Source organism: Cupressus sempervirens, chromosome 7 (assembly GCF_028749045.1).
Source record: "Cupressus sempervirens isolate cs-2001-9-10 chromosome 7, ASM2874904v1, whole genome shotgun sequence".
In the NCBI taxonomy this organism is placed as follows: domain Eukaryota; kingdom Viridiplantae; phylum Streptophyta; class Pinopsida; order Cupressales; family Cupressaceae; genus Cupressus; species Cupressus sempervirens.
Genome location: NC_143124.1, coordinates 147899182 through 147927025, shown reverse-complemented (window position 1 = coordinate 147927025; position 27844 = coordinate 147899182). Strand labels below are relative to the sequence as shown.

The following is a 27844-nucleotide window of genomic DNA, read 5'->3' as shown; positions in this document are numbered from 1 at the left end:
CATAGGTAGTTCTCATTCTGCATCTCTTGCCATCTTCGGACATGCTTTTGTTTCTCCTCCAACTGCTCGAGCATGGTATCTACACCTCAGCCTGAAATATTCCTTCACCTTTGTACATTGGAATAACTGATTCAAGGCTCCACCATACAGCTTGGGTCACATTCATTTGAAACAACGAGGTCATCGTTAACATCCTTCAAGAACTTTAACTAAGTTCAGACGTATCTTCAAAATGGCCTCAACTAAGTCTTTAAGTTGAGAACATACAAGGTCACCGTTGACCGTTCTCAACAACTCTTATCTGAAAAGTGCTCTTCAACTGAAGCTTCACACAAAAAGAAACTGCAAGAAACTACAAGAAACAAATTTCTATCCTGCAGTAAGAAGTTTTCAAGTATCTCTTTCCACTGATTACAAGAGACAAGGCTTCTACAAGCCTTACAAGTTCTCAATCAGGAAGAAATACAACTTCATAAATAAACTATTACAAACAATTTTAATGAGTTTTATTCTCACAAAACCACACTAGTTTATCAACATGTTTATTATACCACAAACACATAATAAACACACACAATTTGATATACTAGTTCGATGAGCGACGTTCCTAGCTCTTTCGGAGCTGTTCGAAGGAACTCTCCTTTATTGGCTGCTCAGGCTGTGGCTTGGATTCTTCTGGGATTGCTTTAGAGGTGGTAGTAACTACTGACTTTATTGTCCTTTCATCAACATGCTGGTGGTTGGGTCTCTCTATGGACCTCGATCAACGATGGAGCTCCGGATGCAGCTTCCAACACTTTGCATCCCAGTGTCCACTGATGCCATAGTGGTTGCAAAAATTTTGAATTCTAGAGGATTCTCCTGTTTCTTTTTTGTATCCCAATCCTTGGTTTTGTGGTCATTTCTTTTCCTTGACCGGACTAGTGATACCTTTCTCAGAAACACCAAGGCCCTTTCCTCTAAAACCCATCTTTCCTAGCAGCTTCGTTCTGATACCTTTTGTGTGCTTCTCGAAGTGTGCAAAAGAGTTCTGCTCATCCTTTGCTGACTTCTTCTAGTTTATGGAAGAATATACTTCAAGATAATTATTGTCACTATCTGGCAGATTAAGAGTCTTAAAGTACTCCATCTGTCGACAATAGACACACTCTACTGCACTAGGAGAATTCGCCCCATCATGGCCACAAGAAAACTTGGCCAATGACTTTATCGTTGAAGAGGCCCCTGTACTGTCAGGTGGGGTAAGCGGGGAGTATGAGGATGATGTATCCTTAGAATGCGGATGAAACTCGCAAATACGACCGCTCTCAGATACAAGAGTACTCCGCTTGTTCCGCTCTTTAGTGATCTCTTGTAATAGGATCTCCAACCTTTGCTTTTCCACATTGGCCTCATCCAACAATCTCTTCCATTCTTCATTCGCTTTCCGCAAATGATGATTTGCCTCCTCTAGCCTCTGCACCTTGTTAGACTTTTCACAATGACCGTGAAAAATAGTCTCGATCATCTTCTTCATCTCAAAGAACTCTTGTACCATCGATGATGTCATCACTGTGGATGCTTCACCAGATTCAGATGCCATCTTGTGATTAACTGCAAAAAGAGCTTAGTAACCTGCTCTAATATCAAACTTGATTTGATTAGGACCAAGGCAATGTTATACTAAGTGTAAAATTGTAGAACAAGTATACAGAAGCTTAATGTATGGAAATACATTAAACATTAAGTATGACCTAAATCAGATGGAAGATAACTACAGAGAATTTGAATATTCAGAAATACCCCTGATGTGCTAGTGCAATATACAAATAAAAGTTAATTAAACTTAAAAGCACATTAAAGCACATAAAATAAAGCAAGAGAGAGAGAACCAGTTTGATCTCAGAGTTCGTCCGACTGAACGGACTTCGTCTCCGGGTCTACCTCAACTGGGTGACCGATGCATAAATCATGTTCTGAAAGTTTATTACAACGTGCTACAGTCCATCCACAAAGTCGTACAAAATTCAGACTTAAAATTGTCTTGTAACAAGCACCAAGGCGCAAGACCAATTTCTGAAGAGTCAGAATGACTTTGCCTAAAACAAGGTCTGACTATAGACTCAGAACAACTGCATCATAGAGTGGCTCTCCAACAATTTCCTCTAAAATCCTCTCCTTCTTCCTAGAATGTCTTTCGAATAAGAAAGAACGAGAAATCCAGGATGCAAGAATGAATGGGAAAACTGAGGATTGAAAAAAAAAAATGAGCCCCCTACCATGTGGACTGCCACGTGTCTGGCCACGCCATCTATCACGTCTGCACACCTGCCACGTGGGCCTCTGCCACACCATGCCACGTAGGTGCCACATGGCACTTAAATTTTTACATGCATACTGCCACATGTCAACCTTTGACTGGCTATGTACTTGCCACATCATAATGCTGACGTTATCGTACGGACATGTCACTGGTCAACCCTTTTCCTGGGCATCTTTGACCGCTCATAACTTTTGCGTATGAACTCCTTTTTTGACGAAACGAATGCCGTTGGAATCGTGGCGATGAGACCTTTTTGATGATGCCAACTTTGACCAATTTGGTGATGATGAATTTTTCACTTTTCTCATCCTTGATCCCTGAGTTGACCAACCTTTGACCAGGATTTGACTGGCAATATCTTGCACAAAAGAACTCATTTTTTGCCCGTTCAAATTGTGTCGGATTCAAAATTTTGTGCTCTACGCGATGGCACTGCTTCCAAGACAAACTAGAACACTTCAATTTCAGGTCCTGAAGATCCACCTAGATCACATATCTACAATACTCCCCCATAGGAATATCATTAGTAGTCATGCTTCCAACAATCTCCCCCTTTGGCATTGATGGAAACATAGATGAAAATCATCTAGTTCCAAGAATACCAACAAAAGACTATTCATCTTCTTTTCAAGTCCTCTTCATCAATCATTCTCCCCATTGATATACCTCAATGTGCTTTCTGTCAAAATTGTCATTCCATGTTGTACTTCTTTTGAAATTTTCAAACTGACATGTTGTTCTTCTCTCCAACATGATGTTTTTCATGTAATAATTCTCCCCCATTGATGTCAATTCCAAAGGTTTTAGCAAGCAACTTTACTACATCAAAATATGCAACAACTAATCCTTACTAGCTCAAGTGTCAAAAGACATTGTTCAAAAATAGCATCCAACAAGAGTCCTAGATGACTTTATTCATCATAGATACTCCACCATATAGGAAGCATCAACATTTAGTCTAGACAGCAATGGTACTTTGTTACACTCGACTGATGTAATCTTGCATCATCTACTCTAATGTAGGAAGGGGTATAACCCCAAGCATACCTTGCAAATACTCACAAGTCTCTTTGGGAAGAGGCTTAGTGAATATATCTATAATCTACTCTTTAGTGCTCACATATTCTAGTCTAATTTCTTTTTCTTCAATTTTGTCTCTCAACATATGATATTTAATAGAAATGTTCTTAGTCTTAGAATACAACACTGGATTCTTAGACATATTGATAGTACTTGTGTTGTCTCAATGTATAACAATAGGTTCACTAATTTCTATCCTTATATCCTTCAACATTTGCTTCATCCGAATGACTTGATTTCAATTATTTGTTACTACAACATATTTTTCTTCTATTGTACTTTGTGATGTACAATCCTACTTTTTTCTTAACCAAGAAACCAATCTTCCTCCAAGAAAGAAGGCTCCACCACTAGTGCTCTTTTTGTCATCCATATTGCCTGCCCAATCTGCATCAGTATGAGCACTTAGAGTGAAATCATTAGATCTATCATATCATAATCCAAACTTAGATGTTCCTTTTAGATATCTAAATATCCTTCTGACTACTACATAATGTGCTTCTCTGGGATCAGCTTGGAATCTTGCAACAATTCCAACTACATTTGCTATATCTTGCCTTGTGTGAGTCAGATATTGCAATCCTCCAATTATAGATCTATACTTTTTCTGCTCAACTGTAGGTGTCTCATCTTTTGTAGATAACGTTGTCTAGTTACCATAGGTGTTCCAATGGGTTTGCATTTTTCCAAACCAAACCTTTTCAGTAAATCCTCCAAGTACTTAGTTTGAGAAATAAAGATTCCTTCTTTATTCTGTACAATCCACAATCCTAGAAAATATTTCATTTCTCCTATCAAACTCATCTCAAATTCTTTCTTCATCTCCTCAACAAACTTCTCACTTTCTTTATCATTTCCTCCAAATATGATATTATCAACATATATTACTAAAATCATCAAACCATCATCAATTTCTTTCCAATATAGATTACTGTGTCCCATATCTTTTCTTTATCCAAGATTTGTCAAATGCTTGTCCAACGTCGCATACCAGGTTCTTAGTGCTTGCTTCAAGCCATACAATGCTTTCTTCAATCTGCATACTATGTCCTTGTCATTTGTTAAAGGACATCCTTTTGACTACTCAATGTACACTTCTTCTTAAAGTTCTCTATTTAGAAATGTTGACTTGACATCCATCTAATATAATTTGAATTTCTCTTGTGCTACATATGCTAAGAATAATCTTACTACTTCTATTCTAGCCACTGGAGCATAGGTTTCTTCATAATCTATCCCTTCTTGCTGTGAGTAACCTTTACATACCAATCTTTCTTTGTTCCTTACAACTTCACCGTGTTCATTCATCTTCTTTCTAAATACCCATTTAGTTCCTATCACGTTCTTATATGCTGGTCTAGGAACCAATTCCCATGTCTCATTTTTTACTATCTGGTCCAATTCCTCTTTCATAGCTTGTTTCCAATAATCATCTTTGATTGCTTCATCTACATTCTTAGGTTCAACTTGAGATATCAAACCTAGTTCTTCATTGACTCTGCTTCTTGTCATCACACCTTTGTCTTTTCTTTTGATGATCTTCTCAGATCAGTGACTTTTTATAATATTCTTTCCTAAAGTAGGAGTTGTTATCTCAACTCTTGGCTCAATTGAAGGTTTTGAGCTTTGTTCTTGCCTTAGCTCTCCTTCATTCTGCAAATCATTGTTAGTATCAAGAAAAACCTCATCATTCCTTGGCTTAGTAACATCATCATCATCTGAATTGTAGTGAACTATTCTTTCTTGTATCCTAAATTTCTCATCAATTCTTACATTTTCACTTTCCATAATAGTGTTAGTTCTTTGATTATAATATCTATATGCCTTGATTTTTAATGAATAATCAAGAAATATACCTTCATCACTTCTAGCATCAAACTTACCAATATCATCATCTTTTTGATATAACACTTACTCCCAAAAATACTAAAATACTTAATTGTAGGTGAATGACCAAACCACAATTCATAAGGGGTCTTGTTCATGTCTTTCCTGATTCGAACTCTATTCATTGTGTAGACTGATATTCATAGCTTCTCTCCAAAAAGTCTTGGATACATCATTCTTAGCTAACATAGCTCTTGAAGTTTCTATAACTGACCCGTTCCTTCTCTCTACAATGCCATTTTATTCAGGGGTTCTTAGAGCTGATAACGATCTTTTGATTCCATTTTCTTCACAAAATATGTTAAAACTCATTTGAAGTAAATTCTCCTCCTCTATCTGATCTTAAACATTTGATCTTCATACCAGATTAATTCTCAACTCTATTCTTAAATATCTTAAATTTATCAAATGTTTTAGATTTCTCTTTAAGAAATGCAACCCACATCATTCTAGAAAAGTCATCAATTAGAATCATAAAATACCTTTCACCATAGAATCCTTTAGTCTTTGTAGGATTGTTGAGATTTGTATGTACAATCTCCAACTTTGTTGTAGTAGTAAACTTCTTACTAGGAAAAGAAGTTCTGTTATGCTTTGCCAAAACACACTCCTTGCAAATTGTGTTAGTAGGCTTTATAATCTTAGGAAAATCTCTAACTACAAACATATTAGTAGTCTTCACAATACTATCAAAGTTTATATGACAAAATCTCTTATGCAATAACCAACTGTCATCTACCTTTGCAACCAAACATGTCATTTCAATAGGATTCAATTGAAATACATTACCTCTAGATATAGTTCTTGTTCCAATTACCTTTCCATCTCTATCTCTGATCATGCATGTCTTCTCTATGAACTACAACTGATAACCTTTGTCTACTAGTTGTGCAACACTCAAAAGATTGTGCTTTAAACCATCAAAAAAATATACATCATTAGTGTTAGTTTTACCATCAAGAGTTATAGATCCAATACATTTAACTTGGAATGCTACATTGTTTCCAAATCTGACAATGCCTCCATCCTGACTTTTGAAGTCAATAAACTTGATCATATCACTAGTCGTATGATGTGAACAACTGCTATCAATTATCCAATCAAATTTCTTCTCAACATGTGACACCAAAGCTACTTTCTATGGACTTTCTTCTTTAATTGCCACAAATCCAATTTCATCATCACTAGCACTTAATGCTTGTTCATCAGAATCATTATCTTTATTTGCATACAAACACTCTCTATCTTTTCTAGGTTTGTAATTTCCTTTATAATTTTTCTCTCTTTTAGGACACTTAGATGCACAATGACCATATTCATCACAAGTCCAACATTTAAAGGTTTTCTTACCTCCTTTTTCTCTTCTTACCAGAAGGGCTACTCTTTCTTCAATCTTTTAATCCTCCTTAGATCTACTGCTGCTAATAAAATCTCCTCTAGCACTTATTCTCCTTGATAAACTAGGTCGAATATTTAAGGCACTAAAAGATGTCTCTGTTCTGGTAAACTCTTTGGAGTGTCTAAGCTCATTCTCAACTACTTCAAGTCTTCCAAGCAATATCTCCTTTGTGAAATCTCAAGATATCAACAACTGTATCATCTTAAGTGCTGACTTAAGTGGTGGTATTAGAGTCATCAATATCTTCCATATAACCTCATCATCTTCTTTGGTTCCTCCTTGAGATCTAATACCTATCGTAATTTATAATATCCTACCTATAGATGTTATTATAGATTCATCTTCCATCATTTCAGCATCTTGAAATGCACAAATCCAACTTTGTAACCTCAACTTTTTAGAATATGTGTCACCTTCAAAACTAGTTCCAAAGCTTTCCAAATCAAATGTGAAGTAGCAAGTGATTTTACTTGATTGTATTCAATTTTAAGAAGTGTAGTCAATATTGCTCCTCTACCTCTCATGTCAACATAAAAGATCTCTTTTTGCCTCAATACAAGTTTCCAAATCCTTTTCAACAATGATTGTCTTCACTGATTTTGTCAAGATCCAATACCCTAGACCCACACACAACAAGTGTGTCTTCATATTTTCTTTCTAGCCATCATAATTTGTTCCATCAAACTTTAGTCTATTTTTTTTGAACATGCTTGCCATGGATCTCCCAAAGTTGTTAAACTTTATCCTTAAGGACCTGATGCTCTGATACTAATTCTTAGAAAAAATAGTCCACCAAGATAATTGAGAGGAGAGGGGTGAATCAATTATCTGATAACTAAAACATTTATCTTCTTTAAATAAACTTAACCATTCAAACAAAGTAAACAAAAACCATAATAAAATTCACATAGAAAATTACACTAGATATGTTTACTGGGGAAACCCTTGATCGGAGGAAAACCTCAGTGGGAATGATGCCCACAAGATGAAGTACTCATATAAATATTCCTTATTAGAGGATGGACCCTGTTAGGAGTCTATTACAACATTTAGTACATGGAGTCCCTGTTAGGAGATTCCAACCCTATTAGGAGTTATGCCAACCCTATTAGGAGTTGTGGTATAATGTATGCAAGATGAGCCCATCGCCCAAACATGCAATTTCAACTACAAGAAGAGCTCACTACTTAAACAAGTAATTTACTATTATGTTCTTCTTTCCTTTGTTTTGTTAACCAAAACTATCATTTTTATATTTTGTAAACTAGGTTGTGAACCTTGGATCCAAATATTAAACCTCGAATCACCCAACAAAACCTTGGGAATGAAGTTTCCTTCACTTCTGCTCTACTCTGCTCAACTTTGTATTCTGCTCTTATTGTTGCTTGCAATTATCATCTGCATCCATTCATATCCATATTGTGATAAAATAAAATATCCTTCATTTATATTGAGTCCATAAAACAATTCCCGGAGTTGGTTGTTAGACCTTCTCAGTTAATTATTATAGGACCACATTAAGAACATGTTACACTTAGCAATAACATTAATCTTCTACCTTACAACTTGAATAACTTTTTGTACATGCAATATTGTGACTAGCAAACTTAGCCACACCATCACCAACATGTCTTCTTCATGTCCTCAACCTTGATTCTTATAATATCAACTCTGCTAAGAGATATAACAAGTTTACCAGAACATGCCTTTGTAAACTCTATCTTAGAACAAACATCACCAAAACTTACATAACTTCTTCTAGACTTATCATTTCATCTTCCAACATTAATTTCATATAATAGATACTTAGAAGTATCTCCCATAACCTTGAACATTTATAATACTCAACTAGCCATCTAAATCAATTTGATCTTTCTATTGTTCTTCTGTCAAATACCACATAAAACTACTATGTTGACATCAATGAAAAAATCGGTCATGAATGTAAAATATCATCTAAGTAACATATCTACAATACTCCCCCATATGAATATCATCAACATTCATGCTTCCAACAAGTTTTAGCATAGGATTCCCCTTAACCCTAATGCAGTTCTTTTAGGAAAATGCAACACAACTACAACCCAATGATCTCAAATGCCATCTTTAGAGAAATCCATAAAATGTTATAAGCTATGATCATTTATTCTATACACCATTCAACATGGAAGATAATGTTGTCCCTATTAGGAAGAAGAGTGGGGAGATTAGAATCTGTGTGGATTTTAGAAATCTAAATCAAGCATTTCTCAAAGACAACTATGATCTCCCCAACATGGATCACTTATTGCAATGAGTGGTAGGATCTGGAATGATGTCCATGTTGGATGGTTTCTTAGGCTTTAACCAAATTGAAGTAGATCAAGATGATCAGTTTAAGACAATGTTCACCACTCCTTGGGGAATATTTGCTTACAACAGAAGGCCCTTTGGTATAATTAATGTTAAAGATACTTTTCAAAGAGCCATGAACATGTCCTTTATATATTTAAAGGAAAAAATCATTGTTATCTATTTGGATGATTTGATAGTATTCTCCAAGAGAAGAGAAAATCATTTGAAGGACTTAGAGAAAGCATTAAAGAAATGTAGAGAACATGGAATTTCCCTTAACTTGGGCAAGAAGTCTATCTTCTATGTTATAGAGGAAAAGTTGCTAGGTCACATAGTGTCTCATGGAGGCATTAAGATTGATCCCAAACAAGTCAAAGTTATCCAGCAGCTCAACCTACTAGCAAGGAAAACTAGAGTAAAATATTTTTTGGTTAAGTAAATTTCTTAAGGTATTTTGTTCCTAATTTCTTTGAAATTACAAAGTGTATAATTTACATGATGAAAGGAAGAGAAATTTTTAAATGAAGTGACTTTGGAAGAAAGGCCTTTGGTGAAATTAAAAGTATGATTACTCATGCCCCTATCTTAGTTCATCCAAATTATACTAGAGAATTTATCTTATATTGCTATGCATCGGCCCATACATTTTCTACCATACTCATGCAAAAAAACAAGGAAGGCATCCAAGTGCCTATTTCTTTTATGAGCACCCCTCTCAAGGAGCATGAACTGAAGTAATCCCAAGTGGAAAAGCATGCTTATGTTGTGGTATAAGCCCTTAAGAACTTCATATTTTATGTTCTACATTTACATTCAATCATTTATATTCCTAGTTCAACAATCAAAAGTATCTTAACTAAGCAAGCCATAGGATACAATTCAAGAGGATCCTAGATAGCTAAAGTCCAAGAGTATGACATAGGACTAAAACCTAGGAAGTTGATTTGTGGTAATGGTTTTTGAAAAGAAATTGCAGAAAATCCAGAGGTAAGTGAATAGGAAAAAATATTAAGAGCTCTAATGGTAAGCATCCAAGACCCTTGGTTTTCAAATATTTCTTATTTCCTCACTTATGGAGAGTGCCCCAACGGACTGACCTATAAGAAGAGAAGAGATCTTAGGATCAAGTCTACTAAGTATGTTATTTATGATGATCAATTGTACAAAAGGGCTATTGATGGCACATTCTTGAGATGTGTAGATAAACTTCAATAGGAGAGGTTGCTCAAAGCATTCCATGATGAAGCTTGTGGTGGGCATTACTCTTTTACAATCGCAACATATAAAATTTTGATGCAATGTTATTACTGGCCAAGTATGTTAAAGGTAGCATAATGTGAAAAATTCAAATTGTTTTCTAGAAAACCTTAGTTGGTTGCCTTACTCCTAAGACTAGTAGTCATAGAGAGCCCCTTTTAGCAATGGGAAATTTACTTTATTGGCCCAATTAAGCCCTTTCATTTTTAAGACATTTATATATCATTAGTGCTATAGACTAATTTACCAAGTGGGTGGAAGCCAAGTCTACTAAAAGAACCACCTCCTAAGTTGTCTATGAATTCACTAGAGAAATTTTCCTTGTAAGATTTGGGTTCCCACTAAAGTTGGTTATGGAAAATGCTACACATTTCTCTTCAGTGGAAATTGTTGAATCATGCTATGATAGTGGTATTCACCTCTCTCACTCTTCAAATTATTTCCCTTGGGGAAATCGTCAAGCAGAATCAAACAACAAGAATTTGGTCAATATCATGAGAAAGCTTGTCTCTCACAACTAGGACTAGTACAAGAAGCTATATGAATCTCTTTGGGTAGATAGAGTAACACTTAAGAAGTTCATTGGTATATCCCCATTTGAGCTAGTATATAGAGTTGAGGCTAGTCTCCCCCTTCCCTTGGAGTTATCAATTTTCAAGTTGCAACAGACAATTAAAGACCCTATATTTCAGAGTGGTCTAGAAAAGTGAATAATGTACCTAACCAAGCTAGAAGAGGAGTGTAAAAAGTTGGTTGATTGCATCATAAAGCATCAAAATTAGGTGAAGAGATTCTTTGAAAAAAGAGCAAGGCCAAGAATATTTATGAAAGATGATCTAGTCTTGCTATGGGATAAGAGACATGAACCCAAAGGTATGCACCATAAATTTGATTCTCTTTGGAAAGGTCCCTTCAAAATTGTGCAAGTGAATCAGAATAACTCTTTCATGCTTTCACTAGTACATTTGTGCTCATTTTTGACCTTTATTGGTTAAAATTAAGACCCAAATTTTGACCAAATTTGACCAACCCATTGGTCAAAATTTTGACCAACCTACTAGTTGGTCAAAATTTTGACCAATACATTGGTTGAAAACTTTTAAAATTGCTGGTACAATTTTTGCATGCTTGGTAGAAAATTTTCAAGCATTGGTCAAAATTTAGACCAATGCTTGGTGGAAAACTGCCACGCATTGGTCAAAATTTTGACCAATGCTTGGTAGAAAATTGTCAAGCATTGGTCAAAATTTTGACCAATGTTTGTTGGAAAAATGCCAAGCATTGGTCGAAATTTTGGCCAATGCTTGGTAGAAAACTACCAAACCTTGGTTGAAATTTTGACCAATGATTGGTAATTTTTTTTTGGAGGCTCACACTTGTTGAGGTCCACTTCAGCAATGGCCCTTCTTGTTAAATTGTTGTCTAAAACCTTTCTAATGAGATAATGTGTTATGAGCTCTTCATCAGTGGGATCGAACGTGAATCTAGGAGGCAGTTGTGCATCACCCATATCATGACTGTAACTAAAGTTAAGATAGTTGGGTGATGCATAACTGCCTCCTAGATTCACGTTCCATCCTACTGATGAAGAACTCATAACATATTATCTCATTATAAAGGTTTTAGATAGCAATTTCAAAGGAAGGGCCATTTCTGAAGTGGACCTCAACAAGTGTGAGCCTTAGGAAGGGTTCAATTCCCTCCTTTATTGTTCATTATGCATATAATCCCACACACCCATTTGATCTTGAATGATGATATGTACTGAATGTTGAGTGTCTATGCTAAGTGCTCCAAAATCATCCATTTCATGCCTTCATATATACACAATGTCTTTCTAGTTTCTTCCTACTCGCACACCCATTTCATTTCATATGATCATTTGAAAATTGTCACTCTAAGCTCTCAATTGTTTCCTCTTGATTGATCATCTCATAACTACTAATTTCTCTAACATAATTAGTTTTTTCTTGACATGTCACCTACTAATATAGTGATTAATAGTAAATACTATGATTTATCCTGATCCTAGTTTTAGTATTGGCTATGGTATTGTTATTATTCTGAGCCATTTTTTTTAAGACTATATCTCTTGAAATAGTGGCATGTACTAGACAACCTATTCATCATATATTTGAGAGACAATAGCCTTCACATAAATATAAGTTTTTTCTTATCATCTCTAGAGAAAAATATAAGATAACTCAGGACTCAAAAAATTGAGTGTAAGCTAGAACCATACCCAGTGTTCTCATCATGAAGAAAATAGATCAAGTAACCATTGTCCTCCTGCAGATCTAACCTAGAATCCCTAGGTATAAATATTGCCTCAAAACCAAATATTGCCTCAAAAATCCCTAACACATTGCCTCCAACTTCAATCTAAAACTTTCCCACCTTAGGTTCTACTTGAAGATCAAACTTTACGAGTCCCTTGACCTTAGCTACTAAATCTAGTGTAGTACCATACACATAACACTATTTTCTACATGCATTCTCAATCATAAAGTAGAATTAGATATTTCCCATTCAACCTTGTATCCAAGGCAATAAGATCAACCAGAAATGGAGACAAAATTAGAGATATATAAGACTCCTAAGAGATATCTTAACTTGTTTTTAGAGTGATTGGCCAGCCTATGTAGGATAATCATAAAACTAACAATAGTAATATGAACTTATCCACTACTAGTTGTAAAAGAGAAAATTGTAAGTTTATTAAATATAACATTAAAAAATTTGAGGAAAAATGAATCTTGAAGGAAACTTAAGGAAAAATGGTCTATAAGTTATCAATACAATACTAAAATATTATGCTTGTGTCTTAACATTACCATTATGAAAGATGTAGCAGTTTGGTAGCTCAAACCATCTCATCTAAAGACCATTTTTGGCATATCGAGGTAGTATACCAAAGTGCGCTTTCACTATAGTATGATAAGAAATAATGAATTTTCCATCCTTCACCATATCCTAAGATAGCAGCAAGTAAAATTGAGCGATTTGATTTATTCCAAAGAGATGTATAGACAACCTCTATCCTATATTTTCTTTATGAAGAGCAAAAATGATCTAAAGTTGGTAGCCAAATGTAAACATTTCTCCTACACATAATGGAAAAAGTGATCAGGTACATAAATCTATATTTTAAAGTATTTTATAGCTTTCTCAAACATCCTTTACGAGTAATTACATTAACTATAGAATTCAAACATGTTATGCTATTGTGATTTTTATGTGCTAATATATGGCAATTAGACATAGCACTAGGTATTAAAATTTTATTCAATCACTTTTATTATATTCAAAGGATCACCAGATTGAATAGGTTCTATTAATAGCTTAACCAATAAGAAATACTATAATGACAGAGGGAAGAAAGAGAAAGTATTACAAGGTAGTAAGTCGAGCATGTTTTCTTGTTGGCATGAACACTAGAGTTGGTTTGCCTCCTTTTGCATGCTGAATTTTTGATGTGTAAGTTGGCTTGGTTATTGCCTACATTTGAGCTTCAAAGTTGGCTACATCAACACCCTAGATATGAATCTCTAATGGTATAGGACAAACACTAGGGGGGAAATTAAAAAGGCCATGTGCAGTAGCTCCAATCCACTCACCAAGATCTTTAGCATTTACAAGTGAAGTGGAAAGAGCAACAATGCGAATACAATTTTCAATTTGACTTGAAATGTACCTCATTCTAGAAATAATTACTTCCAATATGGGACCACCCTCTCCACCAATTAAATGAAGTTCATCAACAATAAATAAGTTGACTTGCTGCACTTGCTTACATTATTTCCATTTGCAAGAAAATGAACATAGTATGAAACTGGACTGGCAAGATTGGAATATGGATATAGGGACAGGTGACTTAGGGATGGGAACACCTCACCAAAAAAATATAGAAGCATATCTCAACAATTACTGGTTATTAATATTAGCCGACCATCTCTTCCTAATCTCTTTTTTCGAGAAAAAAGGATCATTTATCTATGTGGCATATTAGAGATTAGTAGCAATGCAGAGTAGAAACCCAAGCATCTATTAAACATATGTTGATATTCATTAAGCATAAGACTTCAAAGCTACAAGAGGAGACAGAAGAAATTATTTCAAAGCAATTGCATTTATCCACTCCTAATATGAAAAGAAAAGGATGATTATCACAAGATTCAAGATGCAATATCTGCAGATCAAATCAAAATAAATAAATAGAAATATATGATAAAAATAGATGCAAAACTTCAATAAAATCACCTGATAGGGACAAACAAATGCAATTTACTAGTGTATACCAGTTGTTGGTTCATCTGCAAAAATCATAGATGGGCTGGCAATCAGTTCACAAGCAATAGACAATCTTTTCTTTTCACCTCCACTGATACCTTGCACTTTTGCATTACTGACAATACAATTTGTGCAACTTACCTGATCCAATGCCCAAGAAGAAAATATTAAACAAATTATAAATACACTAGTCTAGCAGCAAAAACTTGTCTTCAGTCATGGTAATCACTAAAATATTTCAAGATTCAATGGTATAACCAAGTGAATTCAGTCTCTCTTAAGAATTACATTATAAATTTTTTTAAATGATTTTAAAATACAAGGGCTTAAACCTATAGCCTACTGCTAAACCAAATATCTTAAAATATCATGCACATCTAAACATAAATAACACCCATGAATTTGAGAAAGAAACAGAGTCACAATAACACAAAAATTGAATTCCTAAAGTCAGTGAGGAAGAAGAGATTGAGTAAATGTAGATATTCCTTGCAAGATCTTCATACAATTTTAGTAATATTTTATGGTGTAGAGAAAAAATATGCATGTATAGATAGCATAAATATACAAGAAAATGCCATGTTTAGGTATCAGATGAAGCTCCCAAAGTTCTTGATGCCATTGGAGAAATTGTGATAGAAATCCTCTATTTTAGTAAAAGTCCTCAAAACTTGGATAGAAAATAACCATGAAAGACAAGAAAAGAACATGATAAAAGCAATATAACAAAAGAATTGAAAATGCATTTTAAAAAGTAGTAAAATAATGCCAAACAACAATCTAGCAATTTGATTAATATTTATTTATTAGTGATTTAATATGACTATAATTTAGAGAAACAATTCATATTATCTAATTTGTTGTGTGATCTTAGGCCCTAGATTTTTGTGCCACATGAGTGAAGGATGTTGCTTTTAATTAGGATTGACCTTTTGCTAATGATTGAATTTGAAATAAATGCCCAGTTGTTAATAGCTGGAAATGACATCAACATGTCTCGTCATCTTCATTTAATTTCTCCAAAGATTGGATTTCCCCTTAATATTCATTTTAAAACTTGGAGTCATGACCTTTATTTTTTTTTGATTCTCATGTTTAGAACATGAGTCGATGATTCCTCCTGTTAGTCAAAAACTCGGGCATGTGCTGCAATTACCCTTTTAAGAGAGCCATTTGAACTTGGGGTAGGCACTTTTCCTTTTTTTGCAAGCTCTTAGTTTCAACACTTTTCTTCTTTGTAGAGATGCAAAAAGGAAGCTATGGAATTAATAGGCTACATAACATCCAATTTCAACTCACTGATAAAATATATAGTCAAAATAAAAACTATGGAAAACCAATGACAAATGGAAGGAGATTGGTAGTAGAGACTAAAACATGCCAAACAAACATATATCCAGCTCAGTGATGATAGTATGTATTAAATTCAACATCTATGATTTCATTAGAGGATATTTTCATATAGAGTAGATCAAACTAGAAGTAAGCCATGGACAATACAAAAGATTTGATGGGAGATAAATATATAACCTGATCATTATTAAAAATACAATCAAACTTATATATAGTTAGCACAGATTGACAATCAATAGTAAACATAATAAAAGCATAGAACATTATTAAATAAGGCCAGTAAGCAATAAATCTCCACTTGCTAGAGTAGAATGGCCCATCTGAGGATGGAAATAACATGACTTCATCTGTTAGCTTCTAAGTAGCATAAAACAATCACCAATATAGTCAGCAAATTGAGAAATCCAATCAACAATTCTTGTCTAGCAAATTTGAAGCATTGATTGGAAGCATGGTGGTTGTTTCATGTCCTTGGTTGGGAGCCTCAATTACTAGATGTAATAGGATTCAATAATCAATAAAATACAACCTACTTCTAGCCCTCAATTCAACCTTAAGATATCTAATGATCATAAATGCAGTTCTACTTTCACAATATCAACAATCTTGAGTATTAAGTTCTAGAGATCATATTCATCCTCTTCCTTGACTAAAAATTTGGATTATAATTAGCTTATCATTTCAATACAAGAATTCAATAAAAGAGGCTCTTAACTTTAGTTACAATCATGATATGGGTGATGCACAACTACCTCTTGGATTCACATTCTATCCCACTGATGAAGAGCTCATAAGACATTATCTCATTAGAAAGGTTTTAGATAGCAATTTCACAAGAAGGGCCATTGCTGAAGTGGACCTCAACAAGTGTGAGCCTCAAGGAGGGTTCAATTCCTTCCTTTATTATTCATTATGTGTATAATCCCACACACCCATTTGATCTCGAATGATGATATGTACTAAATGCTAAGTGTCTATGCTAAGTGCTCCAAAATGATCCATTTCATGACTTCATCTGTACACAATGTATTTCTAGTTTCTTTCTACTCACGTGCCCATTTCATTTCATATGATCATCTAAAAATTGTGTCACTCTAAGCTCTCGACTATTTCCTCTTGATTGATCATCTCATAACTGCATAATGAGAGCTTTGGGATAAGCTATAGGCATCCATCAAAGCATAAAGGATTTTGTCAGACATTGTAGATGAAGTAGTAGCATTTGCCTTGGGAGACATGCTTGCAAAATGGAAGCATAGATAAGTCATGTGAACTATTTGACATGATGCTTGAATGTAATGTGGTCATCAAAGCCATGGTTGCTGGATATGCACAAAGTAGATATATTGAGAGAATATATTTGTTTAAGTTGCAATTGCCCTGGTAGACATGCATGCAAAATGTGGAATCATAGGTAAGGCCCATGAACTATTTTATTGATTGCCTCCATGAAATGTCATCTAATGTCAAGATTTTTTAGTGACACCATCTATAAGATATTATGTATTTGAATTGATGTTCTCAAATAATGATGCACAATGCACCAATATAGAAAATTTAGAATAACAACCCTTGTAATGCAAGAAATTTTGGATGCGGCAAGTGAATTTGGTAAAACTACAACATAAAAGACTGCAAAAACCAAGCCATGTTGGTTTAAATTAAATAGGCCACTCTACATCATTGTCAAAAAACATATTGAAAAGAACAAAATCAATAAACTCTACAAAGAACCTAGGCAACAAAAAAGCAATTATACACTATCAATGCAAGATATAAAGGACATCTTTTAGTTTTAGATCATCAAATGGAAAAAATATGACAAATTTGTTACAATAACATGCCTATTAAGACTCTAAACAAGGTATTACAGGTCCAGAGGATGTATGAGGCTCTTCTAATTTTTCCCATTAATGTGTTTAGAAAGAATAACTTACTTCTATTGAAATGATGTACCCCAATCTTTGCAAGCATAACATAGTACTCTATTTTTGATCTATGAAGAGGAGGGTAGTTGTTTGGAATTATAATAAGCTTTCCTGCAAACCAATAAAACATACAGTGGTTAGCAACCTATCATTTACAAAAGAAGTGTACTTAGAAGCCATACTCATTACATCTGAATATCCCATTCTCTTCAACATCTAGACATGCACAAACATAAATGTAAATCCCACAAACCGTAAGTTCTCAACACTCACCACATAGCTCCTAAGATCTCAAAGTACTTAATATTTAATTCTATACTACACGCTTGTAATATTAGTGATGAAATGTCATTTATCAAATGCTGACAAAGTCCATGCAAAGTTTAGACTTCTTCATCCACATGAAATATTTTCTCAAATATCACAACATTAACCAATATATTTTGTCAAATATCACAACATTAATCAACATTTAGAACATCCAAGAAATGTTTTCATAAGAAATCTTATACAAAATTCAGCTTCAAGATGCATACAACTTAATATATTCAAGCTCATGCCAAAAACAAATTGGATTGTGCATGTTCTTTTATCAACATCACATGAACAATAAATATCAAATCTATTCATTTCAAATAGTGTTCCTATAATCTAAACATAAATGTAGAGGAAAATCTAAACAAGAATGACATTAACTCAACTAGATTGTGTCCATTCTTTCCAAAACTATGACAACTAGTACTATTCACTTGTAATTATTGAATTTTCAATCTTTCGAATCCTCCATTTCTTATTTTTCATACTAATATGACCTAGATTCTCTAAAATATATATAATACTTTCTTGGAAGTTCTTACAACACTTTTTCATTCCTACATTTTTTTTGATAATTGGTTACTTTTATTTATTTTTATTAAATTATTTTTTGCAAAATTAATGTCCGGAAGTATGTCCTAACAACAACCCATTTCATGGCCTAAGTTGCAATTCCTCCTTTATAGAAAATTTTAAATTATATATGCTACACTATTTTTGCATTAAGAGGGATCTGAAATCATGAAAGTGACAACATTCAACATTTTTTACTTGGTGCAAAAGGACAATTCCCTCATAAAACTAATGGTACAATTTGGATGTCAAGGATCACCCAACTTCATAAGGCAAAAAAGAAAACATCCCAACTTAGAAGTAGGCATACAGACCTATTTATTGATGTCTGATCTTGCCATAAGACATCACCAAAAGAGTGGTAGGCCATGGAAAGAAAAATGTAATCTACATGAAACAAGTTCAATTAACTAGTCCACATTTTATCTAACATGTGAGGGATGATTAAGATTTTATACATTCCAAGGATATTCAACAATACATAAGTTAATAAACCATTCTATGGTAACAACATATATATACATTTGATATAAGCAAAAGGTAAGAAATCTTGGATCTCTCACCTCAATTAGTGTCATCAATTCTAAAGGCTTCTCCCAACTAGATTGCCTTGACCTTTTATTGTAATAGTATCTACATGAAAAGTGGTACTTGACCATGAGAGAAAAGGCATAAGATAGTCATAGCTAAAGCAATGAATAAGTAAAGTATGTTGAACCAAGAGAAATACAAAAAACTTTTCTTTTAAACAACTTGCACCAAGTATTTCCAAGGGTGCAAAGCTCTCACAATCTAGCTGCGTGTAGTCAATGGATTACAGTCTCGTCAGGCTTGCAGTTCTATTCATAATAAGTCCTCTTTGGCATGCATTGCTATGAATGTTATTGGCACTAGGTTCTTAAACTTCAACATTCACCTCTAGCTCCTACATGCAAATTTTCAATTATTAATATAACCACCAAAAAGCATCATTGTACAATACATAATGAGAAAATTATTTTATTTTTCCAAAATGTTCTGACTATGGAAGTCTACCACTAAAATATTGACCTCAAAAAACCTAAATATATTTGTAGCCACTACAACTATCATTAGTTGAGATGGTGCAATCTCTTAGTATAGTAAATGACACAATACCATAAGAAGGGCCCCCAATCCTTCATATACCAAAATACTATATTCAACAAATAGAAAACTCAACCTAATTCACTGCTTTGCCAGGTTTGCAATCTACAACCATGTCCATATGAGAAACAAAAAAATGTTGGTGCACAGGTGCATATAAACAAGGAGCAATCATTGTTCCATACTTCCTTGTTTTACCTTGCTGTAGTGTCCCTAAACTGAGAATCCCTGTAAGTTTAACTACTACTTCTATTTTACCATCCCATATTTAGAATAATAAAGAGAAATCAGCTCCAAAAATAATAAATTAATTATAAATTACTCATGTACATACAATAATAAGCATAAAGATTCTATGTTCAATCAAAAGAACAAAAACTCTACTTTTTGTAGTGTTTGATTAATTTTCTTGCAGACTTCAAGGTCGAAACCTAATTGGCACTTTTTTCTCAATTCATTAGTGTTCCTATTAATTACATGTATTAAATACCATTTTACCTTTTGCAATTAGATTATATCATTACAAAGTATGAGCCAAAACAAATTGAATTAAATTCTTGCCATCCATTCTCTATCATTTCAACTTTACATTTTTAGGTTTACAAATTCTCAATCTTATTGAGAATACTTGATCCTTATATCTAAATATCGAAATAGTAGAAACATGAGTGTGAAATCAAAACCTGATAAAAGTTCTAGACTAGACAACATTTTTACCTTATAAAAGTGCCAAAAGAAGCCGTATTCAAATTTTGCAATAGTACAGATAAAGGACACTATTAGACACCTAGATCTACAAACTTCTGCTAACCCTATCCTCCAATCTTGATGTTTCCAAAGAACTCCATGATCTTCCTTATGCTAGCAGACACAATTCTCAATAGTTTTGACTCCTCCAGTGAAATTTGTGAAGTGTGCATCAAAATATTTGATATAACCCAAACAATCACACCCCTAACACATGCAATATTGTTTGTCATTAAGAGTTTTTTGTGATTATTTGAGAAAACATCTAATTTCTCACACTTGTTATTAAACAAATGCATTTATACAAAATTTATAACTCCTACTACATTTTAGAGCAGATTAAAACAATTTGATACATTATTCATATACTTTTTTGAAATACTACCTTCTTTAAAGAATGAGCATTTTTACTTAGACCATCCTCTCTAGCATCAAACACACTTTTCCTATAATGTGGCTCATTTGGATCCCCATAAGGAACAATCAGCTCCAAAAAACTTAGCCTTTGGGCAATAGATCTCTAACCTCTACTACCATCATCATATGCAATAGAGTGAATTACCAGCCCCTCCCTTGGGGTAAAACCTACCCAAAAATTCCATTGAATGTGATAGGAGGTACACAATGTTAGCATTGAATTTTTTAATAATTATGACATAATAAATATCATGTTTCTTAACACTCAGTCAAAATGAAAGAAGAAAAAAAGCAACCTTCTACCACTCTACATGGAAGCCATTCACATGGAAACTTGGTCCTTCTGATTGCACAATCTGTATAGGCTTGTGATCACTTCGATCCAATCCTCAATGAGTTTCTCCTGTAGTATAGTTTCTGAGGGGATTCAAAGGTGGCAAAGGAATTAATTTTTTATCTTCAAACTCTATAACCATCATTTTTTGCATATCGACCAAAACATGTATGCCCTCGACTAGTTGAGCATATTCATTCTCCATTGGGAAATACCCTTTCAGTTCTATAGAATATAAGTGGTCTAGCTAGCCTTCAGCTTAGGTCATCATCTTCACTGTGATATCCAAATCACCTAAAAATATGGTGTTATGGTGATTTAAACAAGTGGCATTTATTCAATGGAAGATGCTAAAAGCGTGCATTGCAATTAATGTATAAGGAAAACATTTATTGTGAACATGAAATTGCAAATAGTGTAGAAAAATAATAGACAACTTACCATGGATCCACCATTACCAGATCCATATCTTCAATACCCCTCTTCTTCATTGCTTCCTTGAAAGGGGCATAATCTTTGACAACAGACTCATAGTCAGCATACTCCATTGCATCTTGGACCAAATCCAAGAGACTTTTAAAAAACACTCATTATCCATCAAAGTTGTAATGCAACAGGCTTCGTCCATAAAGTTCTCATTCTATAAAAAATTAATAAATCCTTTTGTGCTGAACACAGTGGAAACATATTTCTAATAAAAAGAATAAACAAACAATAGTAAAAAGAAAGTAATATCAAAATTGAAAAAGAGGCAGTACAATGTAAGAGACACTCCACTTATTGGCTCTAATAATAAATTAATAATGATGAACAAAAATTGAGAGGTATAAAAGAAGTTCCATCTTTTCAAAAGCTCTGAACATTAGAACGAGTAGGCCAAACATGAAATCATAACCCAATAAGAAAATACATTGAAGAAAAGAAGATTTTCATCACCAATTCATCCTCTAAACTTAAAAATACTATAATATTGGATCAAGAAATAGGATTTTTCAAATTTCATTTATGTTATTTAGACAAGAAGACAAACTGAAATGGTAGAGAAATTTGGTTTTCAATTAGAGTAAAAAAGGAGAACTAGAATAGAGCATAAAAGAGATTGAAATGCCAATAGGGTTGCAATGTAATTGTGATGGGAAAGTATCATAAAAGTGGTCCCAAATTCCAATCTCCCTTATCATAATACAGTGGCACATCGACTAAGAATTGTTTTTGCAAGATTATTTGTAGACAATTGTGACATAAGTAACATTGGGTATAAGCACTTATGATCCAAGTACAGAATCTTAAGAAAGCTTCTCACAGTTGACGTTGATTAAGGTGGAACAAAAAATCACTTAAGATTTTCATTAAGAAGAAAGTAAGGGGTCAAAAAAGTAAATGTTATGATAGGAAAATTGACACAAAGAAGTCTACTTCAGAGTTGCTCCCAAGTCCTATTAATGCTCAGATTATGGAAGCAACAATACAATAGAATAAAAACAAGAAGATACAAATCATAGGAGAGCTTAAACTCATTCTCTATGGTGTGTAGAAGCTCATTTCAGAGGTGATTTGAATTCCTGCTAATATTTAGATAGAAAACATACCCAGTTAATTGATTATTTAGTGAGCTACAAGCCAAAAGTGTTTTCTAGTATAGGAGGCAAGTTATGAATACCAATTGAAAAGCATAAGAGTCTAAGGGAGTTAATATCCACTTGCTTCCTAAACATGAAGCTATGTACAAGCTTATTGTATAATTCAGGTCAATTTCATAAGAACAAGGGAAAAAAAGAGTACTTAGCTATATTATTTCAATGAAAAATGAGATCAATAAATTCCAAAGATTTGTCTTTGTTCCATTTATGCTATATTACTTTGGCCACCAGTGACCAATTACCGAAATATTACAGGAAGTCATTATATGCATTGACCTTCGACATAAAGTGACTAAAAATGCAAGAACATTTATTTAGATTCTGTACTTGCAATATACATGAGGTGAATAAAAATTAAAAGTTATACCTTCTTAGATCATTCAACCATCATGTGTATAAGCTGTAGAGCTGCATTGGTAGAAACATTTATAATCGTAAAGTATATACAAAGTGGAAATGTGGCTAATGGTTATTATTCACACTTAACAAATTAGTGTGAAATTTCATTTGAAACTTTCTACATACAAATTCAAAGGCAGTCAAAGATATCCTATGCAATTGATTCCTGACCAAATCATCACTATCCTAAAGGATGTTTAGCTTCACTACCTCTTTTCAATTGGAAATAATGTATGCTTTTCTCAGCATGTTAGCAATTCTTGAGAAGATCAATGAAGATGTATTGACCTTAAATCAAAAAATCTCAAAACTTAAATAAAGGTACTTAACAATATGATAATTCAAGGATGCCACCCACTATACACTTTACTGTAAAAAGTCTTAAGGTCAATCCACAACATGATCACCTGTTACTTGCAGCCATTTGTATAATCCAACCTACATTACAAAAACTATGAAATCAAGAAGTAAAAATAGACAAAGGAAAAAAAAATGTGAAGCAAACAAACTACTTGTATACTTAAGCATAAGAAATAATTTATGGAACATCACATACCACCATCACAGCACTAGAACTTAAGTTCCATAAACATTAGTTGATATGGTGGCATGTGTTTGTTAAAAATGCCATCAATAAAACCCCAACCATGAAGAACTAAAGATGCATCTAAAAAAAACATGTTAACTGTGATAAATTTAGTAACATGATTATATGAGATAGGTGGAATATCACTTTGTTCTAGCATTGCACTTAAAAGAGAATACATGGTATTAGCTTGGATAGATGACTCAGGCCATGGGTTGAAACATGATTGCAAACTTGAGGGTGATACCATTTCACATCATGGGATTATTAGTTACTCTCCAAGGACATCGCCACTTATGATATATGCAAATGAAGAGGTAGACTAAGAGTGCATCACACTTGTTATGGTGCTTGGGAATGTAGTTTCTTTATGTGCATTGGTCTTGGGGATCAATCTTGGTTGGGTGTCAATATTGGGATTTCTCAATAGGAAGTAATGGAACTGGATGGGATTCATTGGAGTGACCTTGGAAGATATAAGGATGAAATTTTTAGATGTTTAGGTGTTATTCACCATTTTACTAGTTACTTTGTGTCCTTGTTTCATCTAGAGATTGATTGGGACAAGATTCTCAATAAGGATTGGAGCATTGATCAAACCAGTACACTTGAGATTGCTGCTTGGAAATCCTTGGTGAAGGAAGGCTCATTCCTTTAATTGTGAACTTATTGGTTGGTTGTAGACCAGCCACACCACTCTATGGTTTGCCCTAATACTAGAGAGTTTGCAAGTTCTTCTTGGCCAAGGCAGGGAGAGTTCATAGTCTCAGACTCATGCAGGCTTCTTCTAGCCACTTCTAAGGTAATTTGGATTGAGGCATTACTCAAAATTCATGCTAAGACTATAGGCCACTCCTATTCTTTGAATAAAGTGTTGAAATTGGTGATATCAGAATGTATTTCACAAATTCATGTTATGGGCAGCACTAGTCCTAGATCATTTTAGACCTACCACATGAAAATTGTCCATTTGATGTTAGTTTGAGCTTCACTTGGTTTCAAGAATACTAATATTTTCTACTTAACAAGCCCAACCACATGAAGGTGGAAGCTCATCTGGCCTCACCCCCTCCCCCTAACATCAATCTAAATTATCCATTATAATCTAATTACATACTTTATTCATTCATTCATCCATTTATGAACTATAACATTCAATCAATACAATCACATAAGATTCATTAATATGATATAAAATTCATTAATACACAATAATAATCAAGACTTCATTAACACATAACAATATTCATTAACATAAAATAAAAATTAGTATTAATATGCATCATTCATAGATAATTACTTAAAACAAAGTTCTTTCATTATCCAACAAGGTTTATCAAAGAGCATTTTTAAAACATCATTTCTTCTTTTTATTTTTCTTAGCTCTCTTAAGAAAAATGCTCATAGGAGCATCCATATCTACATCATTCTCCTCCTCTTCTGGCATGTGTAATGTCAAATTATGATGGCTCCTTCTCTTTGGAGGGGTAGGAGGTTGTTGCACTAAAGGGGGCTTTGTTGCAAGAACAAGTAAACATGATAAATTGGCATACTCTTTTTCTTTTTTAAATTGTTACAAGTCTATAATTAAGTACTAGTACAACATAACATGCATTTTTCTTACTTGAAAATGCCACATCATGTACATTAACATTTTGATCCACTACCATGTCAACATGTTGAACACTTGGAACATGCTCCACTCCTTCAGCATGATGTTCAACATGCTTTGAAATATTCAAAAAAAGGATACATGTCAAATTGCAATTGAAGATGTTAAATTGTATTCATAATTGCATAATTACTTTCTAATAGCAAATTAATACCTCCACCACTATAATGCACATCATGGCCTTCATCATGAGTAGGTTCTATGGTAGGATATGAAGGCTGTACTAAAATGTTATGCACATTGTTATGCAATCAATTTTTGTTCTAAACTAATACCATAAAAGAATCTTCTCAACTATTCAATTTCATTTTCTTTTCATATGACCAATTTACCTGTGAGATATCATTTGGTGCACTGGATTCTTGGGCAAGGCTTTTAGATTCTTCGTGTAGGCATGTAGCCCTGACTTTATAGCCTTCCTTCAAGGCAATTTTTCTATCTTCATCTGTGACCTCCACATTGAATTCTATGCCCTGTATTTTTTGCATAATATCATTAGTTTTCCATGTATGGTTTTATTAAAAAAAATTGTTTGCAACATTATATTAAAAAATAAATATGAAATTTCATTGCTCCTACTTACAAGTCGAGACTAGAGATTCATATAGCCACTAGAGCCAAGTTTGTGTTGGCCAAACTTTTCTAGTCTTACTTTTGTAGCCATAGATGTGTGCTGCAATCTATGAACAATTTCAAACATCTTAGATTATATATTTACAAATATCAATAATTAGTGAATGATTATAATGTACTTAATACTATCATGAAATACCTTTTTTTCCCCCTATGCTACTTCATTTACTCTATTTTCACACAGCCTTTTCTCCTTTGCATCTTCTATTATTTCATTCCACTCCATTGATGGAATCATAGGAGGGTGTTCATACTTTGGGTTATCCTTAAGAGCCCTTCTATATTTATCCCTCATAGTCTTTATATACTTTGATGCTCTTTTGAGAAGTAGGCCAGTGTCAAAAATATTTTTTCCAAATTTCTCCTCAAAAGATGCAATCAATTGATTTTTTAATTCCACAACTTGTAATTTCCACCTTTTTAAAAACAAATAGATTGTTAGATCAATAACTTTAATATATTACAATAAATGGAAGAAAAGAAAAATTATGTAGCAATGATATGAAACTACATACCTTTTACGTATGGTGGGTCAAAATAGTCTTAATGTCATATAAAAAAGATGATCAAAGAAAGCATTATTACCTACAAAAACATAAAGGGTTTATCAGTCCAAAATGAGTAATGTAAAAGGAAACTAAATTTACACTTTAAATAATAACAATTTTAAAGCACCTAGAACAATCTCAGTATTGGATCAGCCTACATCACAACTCCACAAATCCACATACTTTTAACTATCATTCATATGTAAGTGGTAACATATGTGCTCCTCGCAACTACAAGATCGGGGCCTCTTTGAAACACAATATCTATAGCTCTCCTAAAAAAAGATGCTTCAAATCATTGTGTTAGCAACACTTGTAAATCATTAAACTTTAATACATTTTCTTGGTCATTGTACTTGCATAAAAGAGACCGTGTTCCTAACAATGCAGGAAGGACTTTGTAGCTTACATTGAAGTCTGCTTTCAAGAGTTTGGAGATAGAGTGAAACATTAGATCACTTTAAATGAACCTTATGCCTATGCAGCTATGGAACCATTGAAACCATGAACCACAAAGAAAAATAGTTATTGATTCCTTTCGCTCTCGTACTCTGCATGAACCATTGAAACTATTAAAGTCTAATACAAGTTATACTATTTAAACCATACTAAGCCACTATACAAGCATAAATCAATACAAAGTCACATTTAGCAAACATTATCGATAATAAGTATTAACTCTTGGGAAGGTAAAAGCTAATTTACATAATATAGCTTCTATTTAAAAAAAAAGATAGGAGCACATTTAATGATTCCCAAAGAGGTGTAATAGAAAAGGATTAGGTTTAACTAGCTCACTGAAGTTAGGCACAGTTCAAGAGGTAGTTACAACATTCCTCTAGTGTCATTATTCCTACTTTCAAATGCATTGCATGGGATGAATTTTAGAGACTTGCATTTATATGTTTCAATTGCTTTACTATCTGACAACATACTGTGTAGATGACTAGTATCAACAGGTCAGGAAATTTGGCAGGCTGTAATGATAAAATATAGAACATATGGTAGGCTATAACAATAAAATA

At 33.6% G+C, this 27844-nt stretch overlaps 1 pseudogene; it reads right to left on the bottom strand.

Annotated features, from left to right (window-relative positions):
• Window positions 1-1881: 1881 nt before the first annotated feature.
• Window positions 1882-23804, bottom strand: LOC149545952 (spermidine copper dependent amine oxidase 2-like; annotated as a pseudogene).
• Between the last annotated feature and the right edge of the window lie 4040 nt (window positions 23805-27844).